The following is a 21,122-nucleotide window of genomic DNA, read 5'->3' as shown; positions in this document are numbered from 1 at the left end:
TTTTAGTCTCAGGAATATTGTGAGGGGTTTTGCTTCTTCTTGGTTAGTGGGGGTGCATTTGTTTTCGTTAATCTTCATCCTCCGACGTTGATTCCATTCGGCTCTTAGTTGGACATGTGCCTGGTGCTCGCTCCTCCGAGGTAATTGCAGGATCGGGGTCAGAGCCCGTCCGCAAAGGATGAAGGAGTATAGAGGGTGTAGTTGGGATGTCTGAGGTGTAAAGGAGGTACGGTATTGTTCAACGTCTATTGCCCTGTGGAACTCCTCTGCCGACGTCTAACCTTGCTAAACACACCGCTTCTCGTCCGATCACCGAAGTTAAGCAGCTTTTGTTTTCGTTAATCTTTATCCTCCCAAGTTGATTCCATTCGGCTCTTAGTTGGACAGCCTGGTGCTCCTCCGAGGCAATTGCAGGATCAGGGTGAGCCCGTCCGCAAAGGAGAATGAAGGTAGAAGGTGTAGTTGGGATGTCTGAGGTGTAGAGGAGGTGCAGTATTGGTCTTAGCACATTGCCCTGTGGCAATCCCCTGCCAACGTCCAAACCATGCCGAACACCGGTTCTCGTCCGATCACCGAATTTAAAAAGCATCGAGCGTAGTTAATACTTGGATGGGTGACCGCATTTTCTCACGTTAAGTGTGTATGGTAGGTCAGAGACCATTAAACAAAACGATCTATCAATCAATCCCGCTCCTACAAGGCACTAATCCGACCCTTGGCGAAGTTGGAAAAGTAAGAACAAAGATTAGGGGTTTTGAAGGCCACACCCGGTAGGTGATTTTACAGGTTCATCACCCCGCAGATCGCAAAGAAATCTCACTTTTTTTTGTTGTAAAATACTGATTAAAAAAACTATATTTTCGTTCAAAACAACAATTTTAATAACGTTATATAAACGGCACTCGTCATTTAACTGGGTTGATATTGTAAATTAAAAAAATGGAGTGGTGTCGGTAACAGAACACTTATCTAATGGGCAATTGACTAAATGAATTTTAATTTTAGGTACGATAAATGACACTTGAAATAGAATTACGTTATTTCTAATTAATCACTACTAACTGTGTTTTTATCTTTGAAAAAATAGTTCTTTGCGACAACTCCCGATTATCGACGTGGGCATTTTATGCTGAAATTTATAAATAATTGAGTTTATTGTTAATTCCCGACCTTCCGATTGAAGGCTGGCGATAACGGCGAATGCAGAAGATTCCGATGTCTGTTTTTCTTATCAGAACACCAGAAAAAATAGGAAATCCGTCAATAACTTTTTTCAAGTAGAAACAATGACGATGAATGTTTCAAGTGTATAAATAAATTTTGTCTGACTTAGATAACACGAGGATGGAATTTATCGTTGTACAGCCTGGTTTTTTTTCGCCGAAAATGTTTTCAAATCCTCTCATCCAGTTCGGCAAAGAAATCGATGAATGAAGCCAAGAATGTTGGGCCTAAATGAAAAATCCAGCTCATTGGACAAATTTTACAAAATTTGTATTTTTAAGGGTCGATGTTTCGACCACTCTTTTACTCACGAATTGTCTGGAGCCTTGATGAAAAAGCAAATTCAATTGTTACTGCCAACCTTCCGATCCATCTTAAGGTCAGGGGCATAACAACCTTAAATATGTCTACAAATTGACATAATTGAGTTTTTAATAGACGATTTCGGATTACTTTGAAGAACGACTCTGTCCCAACACTGCCAGTACTGTACATTAGATTATATTATTTAAGATCCGGCCTCTTTAGGACCCGTGCACCTCGACCAGTACTGGTCTATTGTGCATCTCCATTTTTGTTCTAGATCTCACCTGGTCTTGTAAAGCTTGAGGCTTTTTACCAGCCTCCAAAGCATTTTCAAAATCTCCCATGTTTATCCTTCAGGCCCTGGCTTTTCCTCTCCCAGGATAAGGAATCTCAGCCTATATAGTCCTTCGCACCAACAGGGGATGTATTCCGCTGTTTCTTCTTCTTGGAAATATCTGCACAGGCTTGTTTCTGCCACTCCGAGTCTACACGTATACCTCCGGAATCTACAGTGTCCAGTTAGCAGTCTAAATATTATTCTAGTCCTAGATTTAATAGTTCTGCTGTTTCTGCGATGGTCCTTCCATAAATTTGTTCGCATGCCTCTGTCCTAGGCAACATTCCCATTGAGCGGAGGACTTATTTTTTAATCCATTATCTAATGGAGCCGCGTTTTTGGCAGTTTTGGAAACCACAAAAGGGTTTAGGGCTAATAGGTGTCCTCATTGAATTTTCCTTGACCAATTTATCGGCATTTTCGTCGCCACTCTGCCCTTGTGCCCTGGTACGCCAAGGACTGTAACCTGGCATGATTCTTACGTGCCAATGCGTAACCTGAAATGCCAAGTTTACAGTCCTTGGCAATGTTGGAGTGTCATTTTTCAAAAAAAAATTTATCTGTTAAAAACTTAATTACGTCAGTTTGTAGATATATTTAAGATTGCTTTGCCCTGATAATGACCTTAAAATAGGTCGAAAGCTTGAACGAATTCTTTTTATTTGTACAAAAATTCGATTGTTTCCAAAATTTGAAAATGAGATTGGTTTCTTACAATTTCCTATTTAATTTTTTAAATATTAATTTACATAGAGTTAAAAACAAATTATTGCAGACTACAATTTTTTTCTCTCTAAAATAATGTTTGAAACCCTTAAAAAATTAAATATCTTCATCTAACGTATAAGTGAAGCAGCTTGGACTAACCCCAACGATTTTCCAAGCTGAAGTCAAAGCAATACAACTTCGTGCAGAGGAGTTAATAAAGATATATATATATGAAAGGTTTATAGATGATACATATATTCTCTGACAACCAGGCAGCCATAAAGGCACGTTGCTTTCAACTCCAGACTTGTCCGGGAGTGCTTAAACTGCCAATGACTCTGGGAAAGCAAAACAATATTACCTTAAAGTGGTTACCGGACATGAACGCATAGAAGATAAACAGGATGCCAGCCAAAAAAATAAAAGGGGGCAACCATCTCACTCATGGGGCCAGAACAAACCTAAGTACTCCGGAGTGTATGAGTTGGAAAAATGGATTGAAAAAGAAAAACACAAATACTGGACAAACACTCCAGATGTGAGGCGAAGATATTTATAAATATCTCAAAAACGGAACGCCTAAGATCTCTTTCTCAGCAGATATGATTTAAGGAGAATTACTGGCCTCTTATCACCTTAAGATGTCAGGAGGTACCAGAAAATCGGCTCATATCTTTTGCGAATGCACAGCTTTAGCCTTACGGTACAGCCATTTCGGTAGGGCATTTCTCATACCCAAAGAGATCCATGAAGAAGCACCAAGGAAACTGCTGTTTTATAAGGAACGAAATATAAGTGGATCGAAGTCACGATAGCTCAAGTGGTTAGAGCAGCGGCGTATTGAGCCGAAGGATGTGGGTTCGAATCTCGCTCGTGACCCTAACTTTTTCATTTCAATCAATACCTTAAATAAAGATTAATTAATTGAAAGAAGTTAATTGGTCAATCGGGCCATGAAATAAAATGGATTTATAAGGAACATCGCACTTTCCAAGGTATGGCTATAAGCTTAGGGGTTCCACAGTTTAGGTCGCAGTGAAAGAATTGTCTTCTGCATCAACCACTCAAAAACCCCTTTTAAAAAAATCTTCAACTAACCGTCTTTAACAGTAAAGCAACATAAAATATTTACCAAAAATTTCACAAGTGAATTGAACATTAGGGTCAATTTGAAAATCTAAGTAAGGAATTTCTTTTTTTTCAATTTACAACAAAAATTGACCTCGTAATAGAGGCATTTACAAATATAACAAATACATTATCAATAGTTTAATCAGACCTGAATATTACATGATTTCCTTCAGAGGTTTAGAATTGAGAATAATTCTTTTTTAAAACAGTTTTGTGTCTGGTAAAATATTTCTAGTTGGTATTTTGTACATTTTAGTATTTTATAAGCCCTCTCCAGGGGAGAATTTTTACCATAATTGTTTTTATGATGTGCTGTATAAAACAACTCTGTTTGTCTATTTCTATAGGCAGGTACATGAAATTTTATCTCTTCTAGTAGAGAGGGGTATTTAATTATATTGTTAATTATTTTGAACAATATTAGCGCATCAGACATTGATCTTCTACATTCTAGTGAATTTATACCTAATTCGGATGTCAGTTGAATGTTTTGGTCATCTTGTTATAAACGTATTTGTAGTTTGAATCCAAAGAATCTTAAAAATTTGTTTTGCACTTTTTCTAATGTAAATACATGATTACTGTAGTAGGGTGACCAAGCAGGTGAGTTATTCTATAACTGGGACCTGACCAAAGCGAAATAAAGGTTTTTAATGACATTAATGTTATTTATATTTTTCAATTAATTAATCTTTATATAAGGTATTTATTGAGATAAAAAAGTCAGTGTCACGCGCGGGATTCGAACCCACGACTCTCGGATTAGTGTCTCGGATGTGAAGTCATGTGGTAGAGCAACGGCGTATTTAGCCGAGGTTCGTGGGTTCGAATCCCGCTCGTTTTTTTAATATTTTTTATCTCAAACAATACCTTAATTGAGCTTTTGTTTTGTACACATTCTACATATTCAAGGAACGTTAACTTAAAATCAAAAATTACCCCTAGGTCCTTTATGGAGTCTAGTGAAGAAAGTTTAATATCACAGATCTTATAATCACAGATTAGAGGGCATACATTTTGCAATATTAAGTTCTAGCCAGTTTACTGAGCACCACGTCACTATGCTATTTAATTCTGTTTGGATATCACAGTCGGTTGGACAATCTATAGTTCTGTACAATTTAAGATCATCTGCAAATAGATTAAATTTACAATTTTTAAAACATGATTTAACGTCATTTATATATTAAATAATAGAGGTGATAAATGTCCTCCTTGGGGAACACCAGATGTGACCACAATGGGATTGGATGGGGTATCATTAATGGTAACATATTGGATTCTATTATTTAAGTAACGGCTTATCCAATTCGGTAAATGGCCATGAACACCAATTCCATTCAACTTTTGGAGTAAAATACGATGGCTAATCTTGTCAAAAAGCTTTTGAGAAGTCTGTATATACCACGTCTACTTGCTTCTGGTCTTCGAAAGCATGTAGCAACATCATATTGGAATGATAGTAAGTTACTTAAAGTGGATTTATATTTGGTGAAGCCATGTTGTTCATCGAATATGACATCATTGAAATGTGGTGTGATTTGTCATTTATTACTTTTTCAAAGATTTTCGATATTTATCTAGTAACGAGATTAAATAATAGATTAGAAATGACAATATAGCAATATTATCGTAAGGTACTTTTTTCAGGATAAAATTGCATTTTTATTTTACTGATCTACAGTGCGGGAGGCTCTTCATTTATAAGACGAAGTTCATCAACCGAATAATATGTACATATGTGATTTTGTAACAAATATTCTTCTTTTCGTCCAAATTGAGTTTAATTTCCTGAAATGATCGGTTAAATTGCTTTATACGCCATATTACACATTCAGAGATAAATAGTGATTGCTGAGGTTTTCCCTAATGATTAATTGTGATTTTGGATTTCCGAAACATCCTCTGCTCGGATGGTTATCAAACAGTTTCTCAGGACCCGACATCAGTTAAAGTGGTCATTTGTGTTATATATAAAATAACGTGTCTGGATACAATCATGACGTGGGAGTAGTTTTAGCCAAATAGTTATCATACGTTTAAATATCAAGGTAGCATGTGGTGCACCTGTCTCCAATCTCACATAAGATCCAGCAGACCTGAATAAGTAATTTGACAAATTATTTGTTGCGCCTTGTCAATTTCCCGTTCGTACGGAATACCCCAAAAACCACAAGAGTATAGCGACTCTGTGTTTATCAGTGTTGGACAAATATACTTTTGAATCCCATGGGTTTGCTTTTGGTTTTAAAATTCTCAACTGCTTTTGTAAATTTACCATAGGACGAAATTGGGACGCCCAGATAGGTAAATGAGTGACAGGAGATTCCCCGAGTATTTAAAAGTTAAAATAGGCCGAAGGCTTAGTAAAAATTAAATTGCCTTTTCACAACCGCGATCCAGATCCTTTGTTTATTATTTATAAGGCGTTCACCTGGTTTTTAAAGGTTGATATCATTGAGCAGTTTCCTTAAAAAAGACTGCTAACACGAACGACACATATACAATCAATAATTAAGAGTTAAACAAATCTATGGAATTTTGATATCGCATCTATATTCTATTGCATTACAAACTGAAATTACATCCTTTAAAAAATGTTCAAAGAAATTTATCTCGTAACTTCAGAAATTGAGTTTCTGCTAAGAGCAGAGTCTTGGTGGAAGTTTAATTTAATTATATTTTTATCTAATCTAGCAAAAAATGTGACTAAACGTTTTCTAGACAAAAGACTTTAAACAAAAAGAAACAGTATCACAAACAGGCTTCCTCAAGAATCAAACTTTATCGTCGTTCTAAAATCTGTTATGTGATACAAAGGATAAGAAGTTAAATTTTACTCTTTCTTTAGACAACCTTAGAGTGATGTAAATACGACAGATACTTTTTTCGCAGTATTTCTTAATATATAGGGCTGTGATTTGCGTGTTTAATAAAAACAGGCAAATATGCACATATATATGTAAATATATTTGGTAAAAAATGCAATTTAAAACTGAAAATATGCGAAAACTACCATGGGAAAGAAATAAGGAAACCTCAGATTAAACCACATAATTGTATTGAAAAGAGAAACAGTGGCAATAGGAACACATGGCGAATATTAAAAAAGAAAAACGCATTAAAAAAAAATTAAATTTAAAAAATCCGTCCTCATCCATCAAGACCCAGATCGGTCCATTTTCGATTAAGTCTCTGATTTTATAGTGTTTCATTGTATATAAAATCCCGGTATCGTAGGGAATGGTTTTCCCTGTGTATTTCTCAAAAAAAAAAAAATTCAAGGTGGCTTAGTAGGGTATGTCAGCTCTAACTAAAGCACGACATAAATCGGTATCGAAACCGGACTTTCTAGACCCAGCACTTGTGGCAGGTTGTGTCACAAAAGTTTGTTGAAACTTAACCTTCTACCTTTGTTTTCTTTGTGTTTGCTGTCTTTATGTGATGTGTTACCAAAAAACGTATAGCCGTTGATACAGGTTTATCACAACAAACACAGTACAAAATGTCTGCATAGCCCTTAAAAGTCACTTGAAAACTCACGCACATACTTTTGAACAAGATCTGTCGTCTTTGCGGTGACTTTCGGCATTTTAAGAGTAGTCAGTTCATAACACACAAATGAGAAACTGGGTAAAGCTGAAGATGGTAGGGAAATGGGAGAACTGAGGTCGTAATGTATCCATGAATCCAATTAAACTATTCCAAAAGAACATTTACTGTGGTACAAACACAAAAATTTTACATTTATTTCAAGAGAAGCAAAAGGCTACCGAAAGTACGCGGAAAGCGGTGGAGCATCAAACCAACAAACACAAACTCGTTCGTTATGTGGACACGGAAGAATGGGAGCCCGTAACACGGAGAATTTTTTTTTTTCCTGCTCAGAAACATTAAATTTTGACGTGCCAAATGCCGATATGTAAAAAATATGCAATTACAATCCACTTATGCAAAAATATGCATTTATGGCAATATATGCACAAATATGCAAAATAAATATATCTTAAATTGATTCCAAATGCTTCAAAACATATACAGTTGTTAAAACTGGATGTTTTAATTAACCAGGCAAAATATACAAATGCACTATTAAAATGCGTACTTCAAGGAAGTACGCTGTTTTAAATCCTAGAAATTTTTTAACTAATCAAGCAGTACGCAAGATAATCAAGGTCCATCCTACGGCATTGATGAAACACGTGGGACTTAAGAATCATTCCGTTAATGTTGGAACATTAACCTGGGCAAGGTCAGAAAATGACATGGGATCCCTTGTAACACCTAGACTAATGACCTGAAAAAATGTTGCTGCTCACAATCCAATTATTTCTATTCCGTTTCAAGGCCAGTCGGAGTACCTCCAAGTACAAATCGTCAGTCGACTTCCTTCTGTACTAAATATAAATTAAGTTGGACCGTGTCGAAAGGAGTGGGAGATCAAGGCATCCGGTGCCAAAAAAAACCAGTAACGAACAGCATGTGATGCGAAAACTCCGCGAGACGTCTTTTCTTTTTATTAAGGACCGTCCAAGGATCTTTTGTTAAATCTTTGCTCCTGCTTTATTCTGAAATGGGTTTCATAAGCTCCCAGGTATACAATAAAATGACAAGAAAACATTTTTTTGTATAATAAATATGTAAAAACCCAAACAGAATCGGGTAGTACGTTTACATTAATTAAAGACAACTGCCCTGTGAGGGGCTCTCAGTGTGGTCCATTTAGGTTCGGTGAAGTGATAGTCTGTGGACGGTGTTTATTATGGGAGTGCAGCCTGGGTTTCAGCTGGATGGTTGCACTGGATCGACAGATTGACGGTTCAGCCATTGTGATGGTTAGTTTGGAGGTTGACAATTCGACTGAGGATAGGTAAGATGGGATGTGCTGGATATTGGTACGGATTGGCGAAACCCGTTCTGCTCCGTATGTCCACATTGGAAGTAACATATTACTAATGCGTTCGTATTGTTATTCTCAACCGCTCGAAATATATGGCCAGATTGGTAGCCGGAGTACACATGTGAGCTGCCTATCAGTGTGAATCCATTGAGAAGTCTCAAGGTCGTCGGTTATGGTGAATTTGACGTTAAAACGGATGGGGTGGTGTAAAGAAAACCTTATCAGATAGGGTAGAACAGATCTAAAGTTGTGAGATGTTACTTGCCCTCAATAGGAGTTCATTGCCAACCGAGGTCCCGAGTTCATCGTATATGGCGAAGTTGAAGGAATTGGGAGAGAATTGATAGAAAGTTGTGAAATTTCTCTTTATGGTCGGGGGGGGGGGACCATTGAATCTCTAATTTGGTCGTTACCGATCATTTTCGGCAGCCTCTCCTTGCTGGTTTGGCCTGCCAGACTCGGCTTTTCGCCGTTTTCAGAAGAGTGCAAGGAATAAAGGAATTTTGCCTCACCCAGCTTATGACCCTAGCAGAAATGGCATAACGCGTCTGACTGATTAAACCACCAAATTATAATATCGAAAGGTCTAGATGGAACTTTAAGAAGCGAGAACGGATCGATTCGTTGAATAATTCAGGTTGTTGTGGAGTGAGGTTACCTAGTTGACAATTCTGATGCACTATCCTGATGGATATTGTGGTGGGACGCCCCATTGTTCCGTTGCATTATCCACATTAGTGAAGTAAGATACTACAAATTTTCAACCGGCCGGAACAATAACGATATGGTCAGAACTGCCACCGAGACACAAGTTAACTGGAACTCAGTGTGAATCCATCGAGCTCTCTAAGTCATCAGTTTATGGCGAGGTTGATGGGATGTGTAAAGAAGCCTTGATGGTTGGGGTCTGATAGATCGAAAATGGTTTGTGAAAATTCTATGTGATCTCCGAGATCTTGTGATTAGAAGGATTGTATGCTATGTATATGCTAAAGTTTCATCAGTAAGTAAGGGATCAATTCACTAACAAAAGGAACTTTGCCAATTTATCGGAGAACTTTTGATTGGATAGTTTGGATAAGCTGGACATTGATATGGATCGACAGAACGCTGTTAATTCTTGTTTAAGGATACCACGTCTGCCAGGTATAGTTCTATGCTTTAGTTGATGTTGGTAACACTTTGTTGTTGTTGTTGTAATCCAGTGGAGCGAGGTTTTTTGCGCTATGTCCAGTTATCCTCGTTCAGTGTTGTTTTCATTAGCACCATGATAACCTCGTGATCTCGGACTACAGATGGCCTGAATAGGATTCGATTTAGGTGAAAGAATTGCGCTATGCTGCGAGTATGTTGAAATTGTACGGTGGAACAATGGTGTTCAAAACGGGGACATAAAACAAACCTCTCAAAAACCACCCTACTTGCTTTCACCAATAAAAGAAATATAAAAATGCAAAGCTTACGTTTCTATAACGAAATGCTGCAACTAAAAAATGAGATTAAATACCTAGGAATAATTATTCATAGGAAATTAACCTGGAACTCTCAACTGCAACATACTACAGCAAAAAGTAAAATATCGCTAATGACCGCAAGAAGAACCCTAGGCAAATCTTGGGGATTTAAACCGAAAATGGCCTATTGGCCATACACGGCAGTAATAAGACCCAGAATAACCTATGGATCATTAATCTGGTGGAACAAAGCTCATCAAAAAGTTGCTACCCAAACATTAGGCAGCATACAAAGACTAGCAAACCTATGTATCACAGGGGCAATGAGAACAACCCGTACAAACCCTCTAGAAACTCTACTAAACCCACCTCCGCTGGAAATATTTATACAAGGAGAGGCTAGGAAAAGCTCATTTAGGCTAAAGAAACAATCAAATTGGATAGGACCTAAACAATTCGGGCATACAACCATAATTAACAAAATCAGACACCCATTCTTAGAAATGGGGACTGACTATATGATTCCGGAAACATTCTTTATAACGTAAGTCTCAACGGACTATAAATGATGATGATAAATGATCATACAATGATATGGTATACAGATGGCTCCAAAACAAACGAAGGAACCGGATCGGGCATTTTCTGTACAAGCCCAAAACAAGAGCAATCAAACTCATTAGGGAAATACACTTCGGTCTTTCAAGCAGAAATACATGCCATCAATGCTTGTGCTCTGGGAAATTTTAAAAGAGGTTACACTGGCAAAAAGTCCTCACAAGATCTGAGCCTCAATTAAAGCATTAGCATGTAAAAGAATAACCTCAAAATTAGACAGTGAATACATCCAAAATCTCCAAAACCTGGGAAACTCAACAACGTGATGATATCTTGGGTGCCAGGGCATAGAGGAATTTTGGGTAATGAGAAAGCCGACGGACTGGCGAGAGGAGGATCCGTAAGACCATAAATAGGCCCCAAACCTATCCTTGGGATAACAAAAACAAATATAGAATCCTCCATCACAGAATGTTTCCAAACAAAACAAAAGGAGAAGTGTAAACAGTAAACTTATGTTAAAACAACCCTCACCAAGACTGGCAAACTAACTGCGGCGGTTGGAGAGGGCTAGACTCAGAGGAGTGATAGGACTATTAACAGGTCACTAGCATCTCAGAAAACATCCTATCTGCAGATTATGCAATGAGGAGGAAACAGCCACGAATATCATCTTCGAATGCGGTGCAACGCCTCAATTTAACCTAACATACAAAAAAAAAAACCTAGGGAATGAAATTGTAGCAGCGACAGTCAGACCTGATACTTCTAAGGAGAAGGATTGAGTCTATTGCACTGATCTAAGGAACTAGTAAGGTACAATAGGCCAGAAGGCTGCAGTGCCTGGGAGCACAAACCCCGCTTCCTAGTATCCTTATTACCATACCATACCATGTTGAAATGGTATAAGGTATGTATAAGTTATACCATAAAGGTTTTAGGTAGGCCGTCCACTGGAGCCGTTTTCGGCCGAATAGGGCCGGATGATCCAAAAGCGAAGAAACGAATGATCACGCGTCCATTAGAACCAATTCGTTCGGTCGTGTTGGGCCGTGTACGGCCGAAGCACTTTCCGATCCAAATAAAGTTGGATTTTCCAGTCCTATTCAAATTGTTACTTCGACTTCAACTGTCAACCACGTGACATCAAACCCTCAACATTGTTTAACGCCGTTCTTTGTTTTTTGCTTACCTTTTCGTTTCGTTTTCATTTCGATGGATTGCGAAAAATTGATAAGTGCGGTTGAGGAGCAGGCTCTTGGGACATGCGTGATCCACTCTATCATCGGAGAGATGTCCAGAGTAAGCTGTGGTCAAGGATAGCTTTAGAAATATTTTTGTTTATTTCTTTCATTCCATTTGTATGTAAACTAAGAATTTTCGAGCAGGAACAAATCTTCTACATCCATTTGGGCTGTGTCGTGAACTGACGAAAATCGGCTACAGTGGACGACGGCGTTCGGCTATATTGCCGGTCGTCCGTTTGGTCAAATAGTTCGGCTGTTGAACGGCCGTCTTAGTTCGGTTCCAATGGACGAGCAGCGGATTCTACGCCTGATGACTAGATATTTACCTGTGTACCTAATTTGCTTTTATGTCTGCATCTATTTGCTGATATACAGTGGAACACATGTTTTTTTAATGTAAATATGTTCTGAGCGTATTTTCCTCGTTCAGTTTTGTTTTCCACTTGCACCCCTCTTTTTGACTATCACAAGGTGTTATAGATAGGGTTGGAACTAGTAAACGACCAGTATGTACAAAATTTTTAAAATCATACTGGTATAAATTATAACAGTTGTATAAATATCAAGGTCAAAATAAGGAAGCGCTTATTAAATTTTATCTTACTCCTATTAAATTTCCCCATCAAACCTTATCTTAGCGGATGATACATCTGTTTTCAATCATTATTTTATATACCCAGCTTTTATGCACTTCCAGAAAACTGTTAAAAAATGTGCTAATAAATTGGTAAAAATCGAGTCTCAACAAGCAAAAAATTGACATTTATATCTTGTTACAAACAAGTCAACAGGCCATAAAGTAGGAAATATCTTTTAAAAGCCCTTGGATTCAACCGACTGTGTCAACTTATCAGACTGGCTTTCTTTCAACCTTCCGACGAGTTTGAACTACTTACAGAATAAAAGGTGCTTACGGTCACTATTAAATTACCACAGTCTACCAATAAAAATAATGATTTTAACAATTAATAACAGCATTAATAATAATGGCATCCTTATTCCGTATTTACAACATAAGAACATAGACTATGGCTTCAGTAAGTCCTTTTCTTTCAAAACATAGGTCTATGATAATTTTAACTTAAGGAAGGCAGTCTGTGCCATGATTGATCCGAGATCATAAGACGACCAATCTTCACATAATCCTATTGATGGGTCACGCCAAGAAACAAATAGCTTCTATTTTTCTGCTATCAGGCCAAATTCAATAAGAACTCGGTAAATGGTTCGTAAAAGAGTGATGTGCAAACAGTGTTAAGTCCAAATACGATTCGATGTCTTTAAGGGCGTTTAGAAAGATTTTAAATAGTGTTGGAGCCAGCGCGTAGCCTGGGGAACACCTGCTCCAGCATTCCCTACAAAAGACTTAACCTATACATAAAATTTAATAAGTTATTACATCTAGGAAAACCTAGTAGGCCTAGTTGGCTTTTGAGACCTCATTGAGATAGATTGACTACCGTGTTAAGTACCGTATTGATGATGATGTAATATAGTGGGGTTTGTATGTCCCCCTGAGCATTGTAACATTCTGGCTTATTGTACTTTTCCTAGATCTCAGTTCAATTCAATTGACTCGATCCTTCTCTTTAGAAGTGTAAGGTCAACGACTGCCGTTGCTACAATTCCCTGGGGTTTGTAGCAACCTTTGAGCAGTTACTTGACATTTGAAGATGGCGTAGGTGGCTGTTTCTTCCTCCTCATGAATAACCTTCAAATGGGATCATCAATGAATATAACCACGTTTTGTAGATTTTTTTTTCTCAGATGCCATTGACTTAACTAGCTGTATCAATAAGTTTACCAGTTTTGGTAAGGGTTCATTTAACATAAGCATACTATGCCTAACACCTCTAAAGTTTATACACTTCTCCTTTTATCCATTTTTTTAATCCATTCGGAAAATAGAGGATTCTATGCTTGTTTTTGTCATCCCAAGTATAAGTTCAGGCGCTAAATGTCCTCACCTTGCCAGTTTGTCTGCCTTTTCGTTACCCAAAATTTACTTTGTGTCCTGGTATCCATCAGGATGTCCCAGGTTTTGGAGATTTTGCATGCAATCACTGATTAATTTATGTTTTTTTTTATATGTTGATCAGTTAATGCTTTAATGGCTGCTTAGATCTTATGAAGATTTTTTGGGTGTAACCTCTTTTAAGATTTGCTAAGGCTCAAGCGTTATTGGCCTTTCAGCTTAAAATACCGAGGTATTTTCCTAATCATCATCGTCGTCTAGTATCGTGTAAACCATAAAAAAATCGGTAGCGCAGGCTTTTGATATTGCGTTTTCTAAATCGTGAATCCGTTTTCATTGGATATACAGTCGAGTTAATATCCAGGTCAAACAAAGCTCAATTACATATCTCTTTAGACGAGATAGTTCGTCTTTAAAACGCCATGATATCGATTTCAAATTAAACTCTACTTAGAACGTTAAACGTTCAACGGAAAATTGACTAAATGTTTTATGGGAAAAGTTTTGAATACCTTTCATGTATAATCGTGAGCAAGTTGTTTAAAAAATTGTCAAAGATAAACACTAACTAGGAGAGTGTACAAAGTGCCAGTCATGTAGGGTGAAAAAAAGCTGTTGTTTTAGATAATGAAAATTAATTAATTGTTCTGAGTGTGTTTAAATTTGAAGAGGAGCCATCGATTATGAAAATGTCAAATTGTATCATTCGATGGTTCTGGATGAGAAAATATATTTGCAAATATAAAACTGGTTAGATTGTCCAATTAAGAAATACCTGATCCCAAGAGCAGTTCTTTTTTAAAATTAAATCAAGGTCGAAGACGAACGACTTATTTATTAATTTCAAATCAATAGTGGCTTCGTATAAGTTCAATGACTCGAGGTAAATCCCGTCGTTAGTTATTTCCTCAAAATGCCAGAATTAAGGAATTGAATACTTGAAAATAACGGACTAGTCTCATTTTAAGCGTATCTTTCTATGAATTTTGTTCTTTAAACCTATGCCATCTTTTTATTGGTACTCTATTTGCATTACAAATGTGACCACAAAACTTTTTTTCACGTGGTTACAGCATTACAGTAAAGCCAACGCTTCACCTGGAATACACATGCCATAAGCTTACTGGGCCTAGCAAATCTAGAGTTTATCCACTCCACCTTTTGACGTTTTTAGGTCCATTTTGGATGTTACTCTATATATGTTTTTGTTTTCCCAAGAATAAGTTCAGGGCCTACATAGGATCTTGCAGATCCTCAACTTGTAAGTTTGACTGCCATTTCGTTACCCGAAATTCCTTTGTGTCCTGGTACTCATATCACCAGGATGTAGCGTTTTCCCAGGTTTTGCAGATTTTGATGTGATTTTTTACACGTTAATGCTTTAATGCTTCTGAGGATTTTTTTCAGGGATACCTCTTGACTACTGAATGATATTGGTGTACCTACCAATTCTAGTGTATTCCACTAATAATTAATTACATGGTTAAAGTAACTTAAGATCGAAACACAGCTTTAAGTTCTTACACGTCCAAACATGCGAGCTATTCTCCGGAAAATACCGATGACCAATAAAACCACATTGGTACGCAAATAAGATCACTTTTTTTCACACGGTCTAACACTAACACTAAGGCCAGCGTTGCACCTAGAGGACACATGCCAGGAGAAACCAGGCAATTAATACTCAGTGTGAAGGATTAAGGGACAAGGAGGTGTCGAGGCCAACGCCGATTAACGCGACGAGGCGGGTCCTCTGACTGGGAATGTGTAGAGAAGGCTCGAGCAGTAGAACTATGATCGAGAGGTTGGTGTGAGAATTTTGGAATCGGGAACGGATCAGTTAAAGGAATGTCTAGGTCGTTGTGGATAGGTTAGAGATGTAGTAAGGAACTTTAACGGTTTTTCTGAGAACCTTTGATTCGAAGGATCGTATGCATTGGATGTTAGATGGCTTGACAGAACAGTCCAAACTGGTCGCAGTAAAGTCTCGGATAACGTTAGTTTTGTTTTGATGGTCAAGTAAGATGTTGGTCCTAGAAGTATTTTTTTAGTTGTCCAAGTCTTCTGTTGAGTTTTTGTCTCTTAAGTTTTGTGTGGGGATTCCATGTCAGTGTGCTCGCTAAGTACAGTCCTAAGTATTTGATTTGACTGGAAGTCGGTATCTACCTGTTGTTCGATGTACAATGGAGGGCAAGATCATTTTCTCAGTGTGAACGCTGAGGACATTTCTCTTCATTCAGTTTTGTCCTCTATTTTTTGCACCAAAAGCTAAGCTCAAGGTGTTCTTTAATATTGGAGGTACAAATTAGAGGGTGAACTTGCAGAATCCTCTGCTTAGGTGGTAATGATGGTATTAGGACGTATAGGTAGATCAGATTATAAATTATATTAAGGATGGGACCAAGAATGCTCCTTGCGGGACACCGGCTGTAGCTGCCTCTGAGAACTCCTTTGCCGCACCTCACTCTAAAGCAGTGTGGATTAGATAGGATTTCAGGATAAAGGAGGGAGTAGGAAGCACTTAAGTTTACAAAGCATGCCCGAGTGCCAGACCATATTAAAAGCCTGTGTTGATGCAGACCATATATATCTAGGAAGCACCCAAGCAATACTCCTTATTCTCTAGAGCACAGGACAGTATCGACAACTATGAAACCTAATTGAATCATGGAATGATGACAACGATAGAAGGAATAATTTTATGAGTATCTAGGATGGGCGTTAAGCGCTTTAAAAGGATTTTGGGCAATGAAGGAAGAAGAATGATGGGCTGTAAGAGGATTGTGGTTGGAACGATTGTGAACTTTAGGAATGAGAATGAAATTATTTAACAAAGGCACTTTTTCGTGAAAAAACGTTTTCGGCGTACTTTAATAATTCCAATAATAACCAAGATAGAATAGGCAAACCAAAATGATCGTTGACGATCAAATTACAGGTTTATCACCCACAGATCTCAAGAGGTACTCTCAAAATTTTAATAACAACAATCAAAAACCGGTGAGTGTAAACTAATTGAAAAAGACAAAAATACTGTTTAATATAGGTTCTATTTATATTAGAAAAATATTAATTACTTTATCCATCAGATGAACTAATAATTTATCACGGATTATTAGAAAATATCCGTACAATCAGTATAAACTGACAGAACTGAGGTTCCGTTTTCTACCAAAGTTTGGTAGAAAAACAAACACAACAAAAATTGTACCAGTCGAAATATGGTTTGCTGTTAAACAATATTGAACGGAACTTTCAAAGTTAATATTATAGTTCAATATTCTATCACATTTCAACCATGTAAGCTTGCAGGATAGATTGATTTTGGCAAAAGCAGATTTTTAGAGCCCATTGCAAAAAAAAAAATATATTACCGAGAAATGGTCGAAAAGTAGTGAATCCGTCACTAAATTAATAGGAAAGTTTTGATTAGATGATCAATGCCCAAACTACAAGACAATTACAACTGGCACCTTTCAGTGTGCATGGAAACAAACCATGAACATGAACAGTAAAGAAAAATGCAGAAAAGATCGTAGTTCCACAACTAAAACGATAAATTGTTATAAAATAACTCTAAAAGGTTTGCATAGAAATATTTGTACAATCTGGAGTTAAGAAAAGGAATAAAAACTGTAGTTCGGTCCAAACTGCAATAGAACTACGACAAATGTCATCCTTCAAGTCGTATGCAGGCAAACTGTGAATGTGAAAAGGCCAAAAAATGTAGAAAAGATACTTGTTCCTCCACTAAATCGATCATTTTTATAATCTAATAATTTTTCATGGATAACTGAAAAAGTTTGAATAGAAATGTGAGTGCAATCCAGAGAAAATGACCAGTAGAAAAAAAACTGTAGTTCTATTTTATCAATATTTGGTCCACTCTCTAAACTTCACTAGAACTACAACATCCATAATCATAGCGCAAGCAGACAATATACATGACTGGTACAGGCAAAGGTAAAAAAAATCGTATTTCTACGACTAAATTCAATTTTCTATTATAAATTATTAATGTTTCATTAATTATTAGGAAAGTTTAGGTAGAAATGTTCGTACAATCCGTTAAAAATGACAAGGAATAAGAAATGCAGTTCCATTTTCTTTTATCGATGGTTCAGCCCACTGATCAAACTACAATAGAACTACAACACCTAGCAACTTTCATAGCACGAGCAGACAAACTTTGTACATGACTGGTAAAGAAAAAATACAGAAAAGGTAGAAAAGATCGTAGTTACACTACATAACCGATATATTTTTATAAACTAATAAAATTAATGCATTATAAGGAAACTTTAGATAGAAATGATAGTAAAATCCTGAGAAATTAAAAGGAGGACCTACGGTTCCATTTTGTATGTTCAGTTCGGTCCACTACCCAAAATTCAAAAAACTACAATCACCTGCATTTTTTACGGTGCGCATCAGGTAATATACAGAGTAAATATAATGTAGAAAAAGCCGAGGTCAAAAGTCCATAACCAAATCGATAAATGTTTTATAAAGTAATAATGATTCTTGGATTATTGGGAATGTTTGGTTATAAATGTTTGTACAATTACAGCGAAATTAAAAAGCGGAAGTACGGTTCCTCTGCCCAAACAACAACAGAACTACAGCAACCGGCACCTTTTATAACGCTTGAAAACCAAGTACATGACTTGTAAAGAAAAGTGAAACAAATCGTAGTTCCGCTAATAAATCGATCAATTCTTTGCAAAGTAATATTTATTAATTGATTATTACAAAAATTTAAATAGAAATATTCGTACAATGAGGAAAGAAAAGTAAAAATAACTGTAGTTCAAGTTTTCCAGTTTATAAAAACAGTTCGGTCCATTGCCCAAACTACAATAGAACTACAACAACCGGCACCGTTCATAGCGCAAGCAGACAATGTACCTGACTGGTACAGAAAAGTGCAGAAAAGGTGAAAAACGTGAACATAGTTCCACGATTAAATTGAATTTTTTTAAAATAAATTATTAATGTTTCATGGACTATTAGGAAAGTTTAGGTAGAAATTCGTTAAAAATGCAAGAATAAGAAATTCAGTTCCAATTTATATCAACAGTTCGCTCCATTGCCCAAACTGCAATAGAACCACAACCGGCACCTTTTACAGCGCAAGCAGACAAACTATGGATATCACTCGTAAAGAAAAATGCAGAAAAGGTCGTAGTTCCGCCAATACTTTTACGTCACTTTTTTATAAACTGATAATTCTTCAAAGAATATTGGGAAAGTTTCGAGTAGAAATATTAGAACAAACCATAGAAAATGACAAGCAGAAAAAAAATGATAGTTCTATGTTATCAATATTTGGTCCAGTCCCTAAACTAAACTAAAAACAACCGAAAGTTAAGAAGGTGACTCTCTTCTCAACTTTCTGTTTGTTTACACTGGAACTCCAACAACCTGCACCGTGGTACATGCAAACTAAACATATTTAGTTAAGAAAAGTGCAGTCGAAAAGATCGTAGTTTTGCTAATAAATCGAGAAAAACGTAAGTTAATAATGTTTCATAGATTATTAGGAAAGTATAGGTAGAAATGTTGGTACAATCCGTTAAAAATGACAAGGAATAAGAAATGCAGTTCCAATTTATATCAACAGTTCAGTCCATTGCCCGAACTGCAATAGAACTACAACAACCGGCACCTTTTATAGCGAGCAGACAAACCATACACATGACTGGTACAGAAAAGGTCGAAAAGATCAGTTTCTCTACTAAATTGAAAAATAAAATGGAGAAAATGAGAATGAGGCTGAACTGTAGTTCCGTTTTATATTAACAGTTCGGTAACTAAACTACAATAGAACTACAACAACCGGCACCTTTAATTGAGGATGCTTGTAAACAAAAGTGCAGAAAAGTTCGTAGTTCCGCCAATAAATTGATATAGATATACAAAATAACAATGATTCATACATTAGGAAATTTTGGATAAAAATGTTCGTACAATCCGGAGAAAATGATAAGGTTGAACTAGTTCCGTTTTATATTAACAGTTCGGTTCACTGCTCAAACTAAACTACAATAAAATTACAACAACCAACACCTTTTATGGCGTATGCTGTTAAACAAAGAGAAGGCTTTTAAAGACAAGTGCAGAAAAATCCGTAGTTCCGCTATTAACGATAAACGTTATATAAACTAATAATGATTCATGCATTATAAGTAAACTTTGGATAAAAATGTTCGTACAATCCGGAGAAAATGAGAAGGAAATTGAACTGTAGTTCCATTTTATATCAACATTTCGGTTCACTGCCCAAGCTAAACAATAGAACTACAACAACCGGCACATTTAGTAGAACATGCTTGCAGACGAGGTGAATGACTTGTAATGAAAAGTTCGTAGTTCCGCTACTCAATCGATATAAGTTATATAAATAATGATTTGTGTATTATTAGGAGGCGAGCAGACATACAACATATAACGTCTGGTTTGGATAGAAATGTCCGTACAATCCGGAGAAATGGATAAGAAGGATGAACTTCGATACCACCCTCTATCAATGTTCGTCCCACTGCCCTAACTAGTAACTACAAAGAAACTACAATCACCGGCATCTCTCATCATGCACTTCGAGCAACATGCAAGACTATGTAAATAAAACGTAGACAAATTCGACAAGTTTTGTTGTTATCAAACGTGTGCAAAAGAACTAGTATCTGCGACGCTGGTTAACCCCGTTTCACTGACATTTACAGAAAACCGAGTACTTCGGTTTTCCACCTTTCTGAGCATTTTTCAGATTTGTTAAAACTCCGATAACCATAGGTGATAGGAAGATGAACCGCCATCGTTCGATTTTGTACTCAGGGGTTCGTAAAACTAACTTCGCAATGTTCTTTTAAGCTCATTTGGTGGCAGTACAAAACATGATTCTATAAAGTATTAATTCTTTGTTAAAAATATGTCAGTTAAGATTACTGGTGAAAGTATAAATAGAAGGAAGATTTGAATTGTCTTATGTATGTCAATTAAAATATACGAACATGGATTGGGAATGTTTGTCGTTTCTAAAACGAAAATATTTCATAAAAGAGAAGCGTGTAAAGCGGGCATCAGCCGAGGGAAGACGTGACGTCGTATGTCCCCGGGGGCGGCGTTACCGCCCTCCGTTCAACGTTTTAAGACGGACGAGCGTAAATGACACTCACCTCGGTGATGAAAAGCGAGACCCGGCGACGTCTTCGTCGGTTGAACGGCCGACGGCGGTACGTTTCGCGTAACTGGCGACAACGGCACTGGGCAGCCGGCCTCG

General features: G+C 37.0%; 1 protein-coding gene across 1 annotated transcript in view; it reads right to left on the bottom strand.

The window, feature by feature from the left end:
• Positions 1–21,122, bottom strand: part of LOC106672227 (probable multidrug resistance-associated protein lethal(2)03659) — a 59,385-nt gene extending 38,263 nt beyond the window's left edge. Inside the window, exon 1 of the mRNA XM_014403482.2 lies at positions 21,019–21,122. The gene's annotated coding sequence lies outside the window, so the exon portion shown is untranslated. The remainder of the gene's footprint in view (positions 1–21,018) is intronic.

This window comes from Cimex lectularius, unplaced genomic scaffold, assembly GCF_000648675.2.
Source record: "Cimex lectularius strain Harlan isolate CLEC.00 unplaced genomic scaffold, Clec_2.1 scaffold17, whole genome shotgun sequence".
Taxonomy (NCBI): domain Eukaryota; kingdom Metazoa; phylum Arthropoda; class Insecta; order Hemiptera; family Cimicidae; genus Cimex; species Cimex lectularius.
The sequence above is the reverse complement of the archived record's forward strand: the minus strand, read 5'-3'. Positions and strand labels throughout refer to the sequence as shown.